This window comes from Arachis hypogaea, chromosome 1 (assembly GCF_003086295.3).
Source record: "Arachis hypogaea cultivar Tifrunner chromosome 1, arahy.Tifrunner.gnm2.J5K5, whole genome shotgun sequence".
NCBI classification, from domain to species: domain Eukaryota; kingdom Viridiplantae; phylum Streptophyta; class Magnoliopsida; order Fabales; family Fabaceae; genus Arachis; species Arachis hypogaea.
Genome location: NC_092036.1, coordinates 20,145,289 through 20,160,627, shown reverse-complemented (window position 1 = coordinate 20,160,627; position 15,339 = coordinate 20,145,289).

Sequence of the window (15,339 nt, the reverse complement as noted above, 5' to 3'; positions counted from 1 at the left end):
TCCGTCTTTCTTCTTGCGCCAGTTATGGCCATCTCTACGAAAGAAGCGCATGACTCTTTTGTTAAAAAGAAAAAGTGATCCACCTGTTGTGGAGAAAAATGAAACAAGATTAAATCATTTAAAAGAAACAAGAATGAAATTGATGAGCATAATTTGATGCCAAGTTGCATAATCCATCTATAGAATCCATCTATAAACAAGACACCTGATGAGCATAATTTAAACCACCTGTTTGATCTAGACAATTTGAACAAATCCCTTACAAAATGCATAATCTTAACAACTTAACCGCATAGAAGACTGATCATAAATAATAAATTTAACTTGAATGCTAGACATTAGACAACTTTGTTTAAAGCATATCTCCCATAATAATTTATACGCTTTTTGGCATTGTTTGTAGTATGTTTTTAGTATGTTTTAGTTAGTTTTTAGTATATTTTATTAGTTTTTAGTTAAAATTCACTTTTCTGGACTTTACTATGAGTTTGTGTGTTTTTCTGTGATTTCAGGTGTTTTCTGCCTAAAATTGAGGGACCTGAGCAAAAATCTGATTCAGAGGCTGAAAAGGACCGCAGATGCTGTTGGATTCTGACCTCCCTGCACTCGAAGTAGATTTTCTGGAGCTACAAAAGCGCAATTGGCGCGCTCTTAACTACGTTAAAAAGTAGACATCCTGGGCTTTCCAGCAATATATAATAGTCCATACTTTGCCCGATATTTGATGGCCCAAACCGGCGTTCCAAATCAGCTCAAAACTGCCCGGCGTTAAACGCCGGAACTGGCACAAGAATGGGAGTTAAACGCCCAAACTGGCACAAAAGCTGGCGTTTAACTCCAAGAAGAGTCTCTACACGAAAATGCTTCAATGCTCAGCCCAAGCACACACCAAGTGGGCCCGGAAGTGGATTTTTATGTAATTTACTCATCTTTGTAAACCCTAGGCTACTAGTTCTCTACAAATAGGACCTTTTACTATTGTATTCTGATCTTGGTAGCTATCTTTGAGTAGTCTTATGCTATCTTAGATCATGGGGGCTGGCCTCTCGGCCATGCCTAGACCTTGTTCTTACGTATTTTCAACGGTGGAGTTTCTACACACCATAGATTAAGGTGTGGAGCTCTGTTGTACCTCAAGTATTAATGCAATTACTATTGTTCTTCTATTCAATTCAGCTTTTTCTTGTTCTAAGATATCACTTGTTCCTCAACTTGATGAATGTGATGATCCGTGACACTCATCATCATTCTCACCTATGAACGTGTGCCTGACAACCACCTCCGTTCTACCTTAGATTGAGTGGATATCTCTTGGGTTCCTTAATCAGAATCTTCGTGGTATAAGCTAGAATTGATGGCGGCATTCAAGAGAATCCGGAAGGTCTAAACCTTGTCTGTGGTATTCTGAGTAGGATTCAAGGATTGAATGACTGTGACGAGCTTCAAACTCGCGATTGTGGGGCGTTAGTGACAGACGCAAAAGAATCACTGGATTCTATTCCGACATGATCGAGAACCGACAACTGAATAGCCGTTGATGAGCGGATATTTTATACGCTTTTTGGGAGTAATTTCATGTAGATTTTAGCATATTTTAATTAGTTTTTAGTTAAATATTATTAGTTTTTAGGCAAAAATCATATTTCTGGACTTTACTATGAGTTTGTGTGTTTTTCTGTGATTTCAGGTATTTTCTGGCTGAAATTGAGGGAGCTGAGCAAAAATCTGAGTTAGGCTGAAAAAGGACTGCTGATGCTGTTGGATTCTGACCTCCCTGCACTCAAAATAGATTTTCTGGAGCTACAGGAGTCCAATTGGCGCGCTCTCAACGGCGTTGGAAAGTAGACATCTAGGTCTTTCCAGCAATATATAATAGTCCATACTTTGCGCGAAGATAGATGACGTAAACTGACGTTCAACGCCAGTATCATGCTGCTGTCTGGCGTCTAGCGCCAGAAACAGGTTACAAGCTGGAGTTCAACGCCAGAAACAGGTTACAACCTGGCGTTGAACGCCCAAAACAACCCCAAGCACGTGAGAAGCTTAAGTCTCAGCCCCAGCACACACCAAGTGCCCCAGAAGTGGATTTCTGCACTATCTAGCATAGTTTACTCATTTTCTGTAAACCTAGGTTATTAGTTTACTATTTAAACAACTTTTAGAGATTTACTTTGCACCTCATGACATTTTCAGATCTGAATTTTATACACTTTGATGGCATGAGTCTCTAAACTCCATTGTTGGGGGTGAGGAGCTCTGCAGCGTCTCAATGAATTAATGCAATTGTTTCTATTTCATTCAAACGTGTGTGTGTTCCTATCTAAGATGTTCATTCGCGCTTAATTGTGAAGGAGGTGATGATCCGTGACACTCATCACCTTCCTCAATCCATGAACGCGTGCCTGACAAACACCTCCATTCTACATCAGATTGAATGAGCATATCTTAGCTTCCTTAATCAGAATCTTCGTGGTATAAGCTAGAATTGATGGCGGCCATTCTTGAGGATCCGGAAGGTCTAAACCTTGTCTGTGGTATTCTGAGTAGGATTCAAGGATTGAATGGCTGTGACGAGCTTCAAACTCGCAATTGCTGGGCGTGATGACAAACACAAAAGGATCAATGGATCCTATTCCAACATGATCGAGAACCAACAGCTGATTAGCCGTGCTGTGACAGAGCATCTGGACCGTTTTCACTGAGAGGATGGGAAGTAGCCACTGACAATGGTGACACCCTACATACAGCTTGCCATGGATGTAACTTTACAAACAATTGAGTTGAATATTACATTGCAGAAATTCAGAGGACAAAGCATCTCCAAAGCTCCAACATCTTCTTCATTAATAAAGTAACAATTCCTTATTCCAAACACTTTTACTTCTTACAATTAAATCCAAATAATCTTATTGGCATCCTGGCTAAGATTAATAAAATAAACATAGTTTGCTTCAAACCAATAATCTCCGTGGGATCAACCCTTACTCACGTAAGGTATTACTTAGACGACCCAGTGCACTTACTGGTTAGTTGTACGGATTACAAATTCGTGCACCAAATATCTATCTAAATGGTGTAATAACTCAAATTTTTAAAATTTCTATTATAAATTATTTATGGCCTATTTATTAGTTTGAACTATTTATTTAGAAACTATTTTGTTAGATAACATCAAATTGATTTTATGACTATCGAAGTTTAAATTGACTAGAATTATCATATATAATCATATTATAATAAAATATTTTATAATCGAAATTAGAATTTCAGTAACTAATAGACAATAAAAATTATATGATTTAAATTACGTAATTAATATTTTGCTAAATATCTTATTTTAAATTATTAATTATGAATAACTTGTAACTTATTTTATTGGAGCTTTTATTTTTGAAAAACTGCTTTATGCAAGGTTTTGAGAACTGGATCGGTCATCGAACTGTTCTAATTATTGGTTTATTGGTTCACTAGTCTAATCGATCGAACCGTAGTTCAATCGAAAAAATTGTTTTAAAATAAAATAATAAATAAATTATAAATAAACATCCTAAAATATAATTATAGTCTAATGTAAATCTTAAAATATTTTCTAATTTAAAACACTATATGAAATATTATCAACCAAAAATTAAAAAACAACACCAGTAGCATAAGTGCATAACAATGTTAGAGACAAGCAAAGTAGACGATATGACTTGTTAATTTCAAACACATTAATTTTAGAAATTATTAATATCATAGTTGATCAATCAACATTCATCAGTCTCCAAGAAATATTCCATCCTGCAGTAGTTAAAAATTACCAGTAATAGATGAAATTTCCTCTACTTGGTCATAGGAAGGTACCTTCCATAGGAGAAAAGAATATTCCTCTTGAACACTTCCTTTTGAATAATTGGAACATAGTGAAATTAGATACGAGTATTATGTTTAAGTGTTTTCCTGGTAAAATAACCAGCAAACAACCTTCTTTGACATCCCGAATATTATCCTCAAGAATTCACAATTTCACCCAAAGAAGCTCTAAATTCCAAATCCAACAAAGAAAGAGCAAAAATCACCAAGGAAGCTCTAAATTCACAATTAATCACCTTAAACAAAAAATCAATAAATATATCAATTAAAATTCAAAACTAGCATATTCACTTTCTTAGAAATTAAAAAGAGCAGCAGTAGAGTAACAAATCCATTTTTAACAACACAAAATCAACAATTTAATTTCAATCCACATTCAGAAATTAGTAAATCACTAAATAGAGCATAAAAGCGAGACCCAAAAAAGTGAAAAACCCTGTAAGCAGTGCCACTAACCTCCGATGGAGAGTAGAGCATCGAACAGATGATGGCAAACGGCGAGATGACGACGAACGGATGACAAGCAGCTCCAACCCTCAACCAGACGACATGCCGAGCTACAAGAGAGTGGCTGACTTCGAGACAGGGGGAAGGAGGAAGCTACAGAGACACCGACAACAACAGACAGTGGCGACAGAATCCTAATTTTTTGTTAGAACTTAGAACCCTAATTTTTCAACTTTCAAGCTTTGCTTTTCAATTCTGAATGTCACGAAGGGGGTGTTGGGGGAAAGGGGTGGGTGAGGGTGACGTGTTTACACGTTGGTTTTTTTTTTTTCAAAAAAGCTCAAAACCACGACATTTTTAAGAACCGGTCAGTTCCTGGTCATCAGTGACACTCATCCTTCCCTAACTCACCCACGCTCCTTCACTCATCACCACTCATTCTTCTATATAATTCCCTTCTTGCTTCTTACTGAATTTCATAACAATAACAACACATATTAGTCTAATTTGATTGTACTCATTCTAATTCAATTTTAGTCTATGATTTATCTTGAATTTCCAGAGCCGTTTCTGCTTCCGATTCCATTGAATTTGAGTTCTTTGTTTTGCTGCAACCATGGTCACTGCTGTGGGAACTAACTCTGCTGCTGTCCCGATTTTTTTGGGCGCAATGTTGCTTCTATCTTGGTTTAAACTGTTGCGGTATTATTAGTGGTCCAACCAGCCTTCACGCTATAATTCCACCTCCGATTCCTCTTAATTTCGGCTAACTGAGGTAGAAGATTTATTTTTAAAAGTAAAGGCTTTAAATTATAAATGGCAATAAAATCAAATGAGTAACTACAAATGATTTATGATTGCTTTGTGTGAATAATTAATGGAATTGAGTTTATTTATAGCTGTAATTGGTGATTGGTTTGACAATTTAACGTTGTAATTGTTGATGGTGATGTTGCTGAAACTTCATTGGGTAAACCAAAACTATGAACTTGTGTTACTGATGATATAATATGTATTTACTTGTTGATGATGTTGCTGAATTTTCTATTTTATTGATGCAAAAGTTATGCTTGTCTATATATATATATATATATATATATATATATATATATATATATATATATATATATATATATATATATATATATATATATATATACTTGTTTTTAAGTGAAAGATATGGATTAATGATAAAGATGTGATGCGGTTTGAATAATATGCGCGATGGAATATTTAATGACGATGATGTTGATGATGAATGACGTTGAAATCTTGCTATGAACCTTATTGAAAATTACTTAGTGAGATGAATGTAATTCATTGGTAGGAATTTCAGATAAGCATATGGAGATGCTTTGTTCCTTTCGAATCCCTGCTTTCCTACTGCTTTCATCCAGTCATGCGTACTCCTTTCCATGGCAAGCTGTATGTTGGGGGATCACCGTTGTCAATGGCTACTGTCCGTCCTCTCAGTGAAAATGGTCCGGCTATGGGTTACGTAGGGCTAATCATCTGTCGGTTCTCACTTGTGTTAAAATAAGATCCAATTATCCTTTTGTGCACTGTCACTGTGCCCAGCACTCGCGAGTTTGAAGCTCGTCACAGTCATCCCATCCCAGATCCTACGCGGAATACCACAGACAAGGTTTAGACTTTTCGGATCTCAAGGATGCTGCCAATTGATTCTAGCTTATACCACGAAGACTCTGATCTCACGGAATGGAAGGCTCTGTTGTCAGGAGAGGCAACCATCCATCGTGGACCAAAAGGCCAAGTGATATACATTCAAGCTTGTTTTCAAGTAGAACGGAAGTGGTTGTCAGGCACGCATTCATAAGTGAGAATGGTGATGATTGTCACTTGATCATCACATTCATCATGTTGAAGTGTGAATGAATATCTTAGAATAGGAATAAGCTTGAATTAAATAGAAAATAGTAGTAATTGCATTAATTCATGAGGAACAACAGAGCTCCACACCTTAATCTATAAGGTGTAGAAACTCCACCGTTGAAAATACATAAGTGATGAAGGTCCAGGCATGGCCGAATGGCCAACCCCCTAAGCATGATCAAGAGATCAACAGTGATACAAAGATAGTCTCAAAAATGATCTAAAGATCTCCCCTTTTAAAATACAATAGTAAAAGGTCCTATTTACAATGACTAGTAACCTAGGGTTACAGAGATAAGTAAATGATGCAGAAATCCACTTTCGGGGCCCACTTGGTGTGTGCTTGGGCTGAGCATTGAAGCTTTCATGTGCATAGACTTTTCTTGGAGTTAAACGCCAGCTCTGGTGCCAGTTTGGGCGTTTAACTCCAGCTTTTATGCCAGTTCTGGCATTTAACGCCAGAAAAGGGTAGAAAGTTGGCGTTAAAACCCCAGTTTGCGTAATCAAAACTCGGGCAAAGTATGGAATATTATATATTGCTGGAAAGCCCAGATGTCTACTTTCCAACACAATTGAGAGAGCGCCAATTGGGATTCTTTAGCTCCAGAAAATCCATTTCGAGTACAGGGAGGTCAGAATCCAACACCATCTGCAATCCTTTTTCAGCATCTGAATTAGATTTTTGCTAGGTCCCTCAATTTCAGCCAGAAAATAACTAAAATTACAGAGAAACACACAAACTCATAGTAAAGTCCAGAAATGTGATTTTTGCATAAAAACTAATAATATTTAACTAAAACATATTAAAAAATATGTAAAAATAATGCTAAAAAGCGTATAAATTATCCGCTCATCACAACACCAAACTTAAATTGTTGCTTGTCCCCAAGCAACTGAAAACAAAATAGGATAAAAAGAAGAGATATACTATAAATACCAAAGTATCAATGAAGCTTAGTTCAAATTAGATGAGCGGGGCTAGTAGCTTTTTGCTTCTGAATAGTTTTGGCATCTCACTTCATCCTTTGAAGTTCAGAATGATTGGCATCCATTAGGAACTCAGAATTTAGATAGTGTTACTGATTCTCCTAGTTCAGTATGTTGATTCTTAAATACAGCTACTTTATGAGTCTTGGTTGTGGCCCTAAGCACTTTGTTTTCCAATACTACCACCAGATACATAAATGCCACAGACACATAACTGGGTGAACCTTTTCAGATTGTGACTCAGCTTTGCTAGAGTCCCCAATTAGAGGTGTCCAGAGTTCTTAAGCATACAATCTTCATGCCACAAGCACATGGTTAGAGACAGCTTGATTTAGCCGCTTAGGCCAGGATTTTATTCCTTTGAGCCCTCTTATCCACTGATGTTGAAAGCCTTGGATCCTCTTTACCCTTGCCTTTTGGTTTAAAGGGCTATTGGCTTTTTCTGCTTGCTTTTTCTTTTGTGTTATTTTTTTTGCCATTTTTTTTGCAAGCTTGTGTTTTTCACTGCTTTTTCTTGCTTCAAGAATCAATTTTATGATTTTTCAGATCATCAATAATATTTCTCTTTTTTCATTATTCTTTCAAGAGCCAACAAATTTAACATTCATAAACTTTACTATCAAAAATATACACTGTTCAACCATTCATTCAGAAAACAAAAAGTATTGCCACCACATCAAAATAATTAAACTAATTTCAAGATAAAATTTGAAATTCATGTATTTCTTGTTCTTTTGTAATTAGGAACATTTTTTATTTAAGAAAGGTGAAGGATTCATGGAATTATTCATAGCTTTAAGACATAGACACTAGACACTAATGATCATGTAATGAAGACACAAACATAGATAACACATAAAGCATAAAAATTGAAAAACAAAAAGATAAGAACAAGGAAATCAAAGAACGGGTCTACCTTAGTGATGGCAGCTAGTTCTTCCTCTTGAAGATCCAGTGGAACGCTTGAGCTCCTCTATGTCTCTTCCTTGCCTTTGTTGCTCTTGTTGAGGTCCATGAGTGAGATTTCTTATTTGCTCCATCCTCTTTTTAGTGATGGACTTGTCCTCTTCAATGAGGATATCTTCTCCTATGACAACTCCAACTAAATTGCATAGGTGACAGATGAGATGAGAAAAGGCTAACCTTGCCAAGGTAGAAGTTTTGTCAGCCACTTTGTAAAATTCTAGAGATATGACCTCATGAACTTCTACTTCCTCTCCAATCATGATGCTATAGATCATGATAGCCTGATCTACAGTCACTTTAGATCAGTTGCTAGTAGGAATGATCGAGTGTTGGATGAATTCCAACCATCCTCTAGCCACGGGTTTAAGGTCATGCCTTCTCAATTGAACCGTCTTGCCTTTGGAGTCTCTTTTCCACTGAGCTCCTTCCACACATATGTCCATGAGGACTTAGTCCAACCTTTGATCAAAGTTAACATTTCTAGTGTAGGGGCATGCGTCTCCTTGCATCATTGGCAAGTTGAATGCCACCCTTACATTTTTCGGACTGAAATCTAAGTATTTCTCCCAAACCATTGTAAGACAATTCTTTGGATTCGAGTTCAGACTTTGATCATGGTTCTTGGTGTCCATGCATTAGCATAGAACTCTTGAACCATTAAGATTCTGACTTGTTGAATGGGGTTGGTGAGAACTTTCCAACTGGTGCGTGAAATTGTGAACAATACTTTTCACAACTCTCATAATCCCCGGTCATGAACCCCAAAAACTTGGTGTTCAATACCATGGCATTACACAACATCGCACAACTAACCAGCAAGTGCACTGGGTCGTCCAAGTAATAAACCTTACGCGAGTAAGGGTCGATCCCACGGAGATTGTTAGTATGAAGCAAGCTATGGTCATCTTGTAAATCTTAGTCAGGTAAACTCAAATGGATATGGTGATGAACGCATAAAAACATAAAGATAAAGATAGAGATACTTATGTAATTCATTGGTAGGAACTTCAGATAAGCGCATGAAGGTGCCTTCCCTTCCGTCTCTTTGCTTTCCTACTGTCTTCATCCAATCCTTCTTACTCCTTTCCATGGCAAGCTTATGTAGGGTTTCACCGTTGTCAGTGGCTACCTCCCATCCTCTCAGTGAAAATGTTCATATGCTTTGTCACAGCATGGCTAATCATCTGTCGGTTCTCGGTCAGGCCGGAATAGAATCCAGTGATTCTTTTGCGTCTGTCACTAACGCCCCGCCTGCTAGGAGTTTGAAGCACGTCACAGTCATTCAATCATTGAATCCTACTCAGAATACCACAGACAAGGTTAGACCTTCTGGATTCTCTTGAATGCCGCCATCAGTTCTAGCCTATACCACGAAGACTCTGATCTCACGGAATGGTTGGCTCGGTTGTCAGGCGAGCACTCGGTTGTCAGGCGATCAACCATGCATCGTGCAATCAGGAATCCAAGAGATATTCACCCAATCGAAGGTAGAACGGAGGTGGTTGTCAGTCACACGTTCATAGGTGAGAATGATGATGAGTGTCACGGATCATCACATTCATCAAGTTGAAGAACAAGTGATATCTTAGAACAAGAACAAGCGGAATTGAATGGAAGAACAATAGTAATTGCATTAATACTCGAGGTACAGCAGAGCTCCACACCTTAATCTATGGTGTGTAGAAGCTCCACCGTTGAAAATACATAAGAACAAGGTCTAGGCATGGCCGTGAGGCCAACCTCCCAGTGATCTAAGATAGCATAAAAATGAAGATAGCTACCAAAGTCTACAAATACAATAGTAAAAGGTCCTACTTATAGAGAACTAGTAGCCTAAGGTTTACAGAAATGAGTAAATGACATAAAAATTCACTTCCGGGCCCACTTGGTGTGTGCTTGGGCTGAGCAATGAAGCATTTTCGTGCAGAGACTTCTCTTGGAGTTAAACGCCAGCTTTTATGCCAGTTTGGGCGTTTAACTCCCATTTGGGTGCCAGTTCCGACGTTTAACGCTGGAAATCTTGAAGGTGACTTTGAACGCCGGTTTGGGCCATCAAATCTTGGGCAAAGTATGGACTATCATATATTGCTGGAAAGCCCAGGATGTCTACTTTCCAACACCGTTGAGAGCGCGCCAATTGGGCTTCTTTAGCTCCAGAAAATCCACTTCGAGTGCAGGGAGGTCAGAATCCAACAGCATCTGCAGTCCTTTTTAGTCTCTGAATCAGATTTTTGCTCAGGTCCCTCAATTTCAGCCAGAAAATACCTGAAATCACAGAAAAACACACAAACTCATAGTAAAGTCCAGAAAAGTGAATTTTAACTAAAAACTAATAAAAATATACTAAAAACTAACTAGATCATACTAAAAACATACTAAAAACAATGCCAAAAAGCGTACAAATTATCCGCTCATCACAACACCAAACTTAAATTGTTGCTTGTCCTCAAGCAACTGAAAATAAAATAAGATAAAAAGAATAGAATATGCAATGAATTCCAAAAACATCTATGAAGATCAGTATTAATTAGATGAGCGGGACTTTTAGCTTTTTGCCTCTGAACAGTTTTGGCATCTCACTCTATCCTTTGAAATTCAGAATGATTGGCTCTTTAGGAACTCAGAATCCAGATAGTGTTATTGATTCTCCTAGTAGAATATGATGATTCTTGAACATAGCTACTTATTGAGTCTTGGCTGTGGCCCAAAGCACTCTGTCTTCCAGTATTACCACCGGATACATACATGCCACAGACACATAATTGGGTGAACCTTTTCAGATTGTGACTCAGAGTCCCCAATTAGAGGTGTCCAGGGTTCTTAAGCACACTCTTTTTGCCTTGGATCACAACTTTATTTCTTTTTCTTTCTTTTTCTCTATTTTTTTTCGTTTTCTCTTTTTTTCTCTCTCTTTTTTTCGATTTTTTTTTCATTACTTTTTCTTGCTTCAAGAATCATTTTTTTTTATGATTTTTCAGATCCTCAGTAACATGTCTCCTTTTTCATCATTCTTTCAAGAGCCAACATTCATGAACCACAAATTCAAGATACATATGCACTGTTTAAGCATACATTCAGAAAACAAAAATATTGCCACCACATCAAAATAATTAAACTGTTATAAAATTCAAAATTCATGCAATTCTTTTCTTTTTCAATTAAGCACGTTTTTATTTAAGAGAGGTGATGGATTCATAGGACATTCATAACTTTAAGGCATAGACACTAAGACACTAATGATCACAAGACACAAACATGGATAAACATAAGCATAAAATTCGAAAAACAGAAGAATAAAGAACAAGGAAATTAAAGAACGGGTCCACCTTAGTGATGGCGGCTCTTTCTTCCTCTTGAAGATCCTATGGAGTGCTTGAGCTCCTCAATGTCTCTTCCTTGTCTTTGTTGCTCCTCTCTCATGATTCTTTGATCTTCTCTAATTTCATGGAGGAGGATGGAATGTTCTTGGTGCTCCACCCTTAGTTGTCCCATGTTGGAACTTTAATTCTCATAGGGGGGTGTTCAGTTGCTCCCAATAGTCTTGTGGAGGAAAGTGCATCCCTTGAGGCATCTCAGGGATCTCATGATGAGAGGGGCCTTCTCAGTTGAACCGGCTTCCCTCTTGAATCTCTCTTTCATTGAACGCCCTCTTCACAAATGTCTATGAGGACTTGGTCCAACCTTTGATCAAAGTTGACCCTTCTTCATGGCCACAACTTCATAGAAGTGGTCTTGATGCACCCTTGAGATGAATCTCTCCATCTCTCATGACTCGGCGGTGAAAGCTTTTGCCTTCCCTTTCCTCTTTCTAGAGGTTTCTCCGGCCTTGGATGCCATAAATGGTTATGGAAAAACAAAAAGCAATGCTTTTACCACACCAAACTTAAAAGGTTTGCTCGTCCTCGAGCAAAAGAAGGAAGAATAGAGGAGAAGAAGAAGAAAATGGAGGAGATGGAGGAGGTTGTGTGGTTCGGCCAAAAAGGGAAGAAGTGGTGTTTTAGGTTGTGTGAAAGTGAAGGTGTGAAGAAGGGTTTTTTAGGGAAGAGGTATTGAGGTGATTGGTGAATGGGTGAAGAAGAGAGAGAGTGGTGGGGTTGGTGGGGATCCTGTGGGGTCCACAGATCCTGAGGTGTCAAGGAAAAGTCATCCCTGCACCAAATGGCATGCAAAATCACGTTTTGAGCCAATTCTGGCGTTAAACGCTGGGCTGGTGCCCCTTTCTGGCGTTTAACGCCAGGTTCTTGCCCTTTCCTGGCGTTTAACGCCAGTCTGGTGCCCCTTTCTGGCGTTAAACGCCCAAAATGGTGCCAGACTGGGCGTTAAACGCCCAACTGCTACTCTTACTGGCGTTTAAACGCCAGTAAGGCCTTCCTCCAGGGTGTGCTATTTTTCTTCCTGTTTTTCATTCTGTTTTTGCTTTTTCAATTGATTTTGTGACTTCTTATGATCATCAACCTACAAAAAACATAAAATAACAAAAGAAAATAGATAAAATATAACATTGGGTTACCTTCCAACAAGCGCTTCTTTAATGTCAGTAGCTTGACAGAGGACTCTCATGGAGCCTCAGAAATGCTCAGAGCCATGTTGGAACCTCCCAACTCCAAACTTAGAGTTTGAATGTGGGGGTTCAACACCAAACTTAGAGTTTGGTTGTGGCCTCCCAACACCAAACTTAGAGTTTGACTGTGGGGGCTCTGTTTGGCTCTGTTTTGAGAGAAGCTCTTCATGCTTCCTCTCCATGATGACAGAGGGATATCCTTGGGCCTTAAACACCAAGGATTCTTCATTCACTTGAATGATCAACTCTCCTCTATCAACATCAATCACAGCCTTTGCTGTGGCTAGGAAGGGTCTGCCAAGGATGATAGATTCATCCATGCACTTCCCAGTCTCTAGGACTATGAAATCAGTAGGGATGTAATGGTCTTCAACTTTAATCAGAACATCCTCTACAAGTCCATGGGCTTGTTTTCTTGAATTGTCTGCCATCTCTAGTGAGATTTTTGCAGCTTGCACCTCAGAGATTCCTAACTTCTCCATTACAGAGAGAGGCATGAGGTTTACACTTGACCCTAAGTCACACAAGGCCTTCTTGAAGGTCATGGTGCCTATGGTACAAGGTATTGAAAACTTCCCAGGATCCTGTCTCTTTTGAGGCAGTTTCTGCCTAGACAAGTCATCCAGTTCTTTGGTGAGCAAAGGGGATTCATCCTCCCAAGTCTCATTTCCAAATAACTTGTCATTCAGCTTCATGATTGCTCCAAGGTATTTAGCAACTTGCTCTTCAGTGACATACTCATCCTCTTCAGAGGAAGAATACTCATCAGAGCTAATGAATGGCAGAAGTAAGTCCAGTGGAATCTCTATGGTCTCAGTTTGAGCCTCAAATTCCCATGGTTCCTCATTGGGGAACTCATTGGAGGCCAGCGGATGCCCAGTGAGGCCTTCCTCAATGGCGTTCACTGCCTCTTCTCCCTCCCAAAATTCGGCCATGTTGATGGCCTTGCACTCTCCTTTTGGATTTTCTTCTGTATTGCTTGGAAGAGTACTAGGAGGGAGTTCAGTAATTTTCTTGCTCAGCTGTCCCACTTGTCCTTCCAAATTTCTGATGGAGGACCTTGTTTCAGTCATGAAACTTTGAGTGGTTTTGATTAGATCAGAGACCATGGTTGCTAAGTCAGAGGTATTCTGCTTAGAACTCTCTGTCTGTTGCTGAGAAGATGATGGAAAAGGCTTGCTATTGCTAAACCTGTTTCTTCCACCATTATTGTTATTGAAACCTTGTTGAGGTCTCTGTTGATCCTTCCATGAAAAATTTGGATGATTTCTCCATGAAGGATTATAGGTGTTTCCATAGGATTCTCCCATGTAGTTCACCTCTTTCATTGAAGGGTTCTCAGGATCATAAGCTTCTTCCTCAGATGAAGCTTCCTTAGTACTGCTTGGTGCATTTTGCATTCCAGACAGACTTTGAGAAATCATATTGACTTGTTGAGTCAATATTTTGTTCTGAGCCAATATGGCATTCAGAGTATCAATCTCAAGAACTCCTTTCTTCTGACTAGTCCCATTGTTCACAGGATTTCTTTCAGAAGTGTACATGAATTGGTTATTTGCAACCATTTCAATCAGTTCTTGAGCTTCAGTAAGCGTCTTCTTCAGATGAAGAGATCCTCCTGCAGAGCTATCCAAAGACATCTTGGACAGTTCAGAGAGACCATCATAGAAAATACCTATGATGCTCCATTCAGAAAGCATGTCAGAGGGACACTTTCTGATTAATTGTTTGTATCTTTCCCAAGCTTCATAGAGGGATTCTCCTTCCTTCTGTCTGAAGGTTTGGACTTCCACTCTAAGCTTACTCAATTTTTGAGGTGGAAAGAACTTTGCCAAGAAGGCATTGACTAGCTTTTCCCAAGAGTCCAGGCTTTCTTTAGGTTGTGAGTCCAACCATGTCCTAACTCTGTCTCTTACAGCAAAAGGGAATAGCATAAGTCTATAGACCTCAGGGTCAACCCCATTAGTCTTGACTGTGTCACAGATTTGCAAGAATTCAGCTAAAAACTGATGAGGATCTTCCAATGGAAGTCCATGGAACTTGCAATTCTATTGCATTAGAGAAACTAATTGAGGCTTAAGCTCAAAGTTGTTTGCTCCAATAGCAGGGATAGAGATGCTTCTCCCATAGAAGTCGGGAGTAGGTGCAGTAAAGTCACCCAGCACCTTCCTTGCATTGTTGGCATTGTTGTTGTTTTCGGCTGCCATATGTTCTTCTTCTTTGAAGAATTCGGTCAGGTCCTCTAAAGAGAGTTGTGCTTTGGCTTCTCTTAGCTTTCTCTTCAAGGTCCTTTCAGGTTCAGGATCAGCCTCAACAAGAATGCCTTTGTTTTTGCTCCTGCTCATAAGAAAGAGAAGGGAACAAGAAAAAGTGGAATCCTCTATGTCACAGTATAGAGATTCCTTTAGGTGTCAGAGGAAAAGAAAAGTAGAAGACGGAAGTAGAAAATTCGAACTTATCAAAGAAGATGGAGTTCGAATTTTGCATTAAGGGATAGTGTTAGTCCATAAATAAAAGGATGTGAGAAGGAGGGAAGTGATTTTCGAAAATTAAGTAAAAAATTTTGAAAACATTTTTGAAAAACATTACTTAATTTTCGAAAATGAAAGTGGAAAAGAAATCAAGTGATT